General features: G+C 32.7%; 1 protein-coding gene across 1 annotated transcript in view; it reads right to left on the bottom strand.

Moving 5' to 3' along the window:
• The window catches only part of LOC106881999 (low-density lipoprotein receptor-related protein 2), an 84,414-nt gene that overhangs the window by 29,926 nt on the left and 54,286 nt on the right, over positions 1 to 202 (bottom strand).

Raw genomic sequence — 202 nt, 5'->3', positions numbered from 1 at the left:
ATATATATATATATATATATATATATTTAAACACATACTCATACACACACACATATATGTATAGTTTTAATGGTGGAACTTGAAGTAGATCAAATATTCTTTTCTACTGTAGGCACAAGGCTCGGAATTTTGGGGGCCAGTCGATTAGATAGACCCCACTACACAACTGGTACTTAATTTATTGACCCCAAAAGGATGAAAG

Source organism: Octopus bimaculoides, chromosome 8 (assembly GCF_001194135.2).
Source record: "Octopus bimaculoides isolate UCB-OBI-ISO-001 chromosome 8, ASM119413v2, whole genome shotgun sequence".
NCBI lineage: Eukaryota > Metazoa > Mollusca > Cephalopoda > Octopoda > Octopodidae > Octopus > Octopus bimaculoides.
This window is presented reverse-complemented; position numbering and strand designations above follow the sequence as displayed.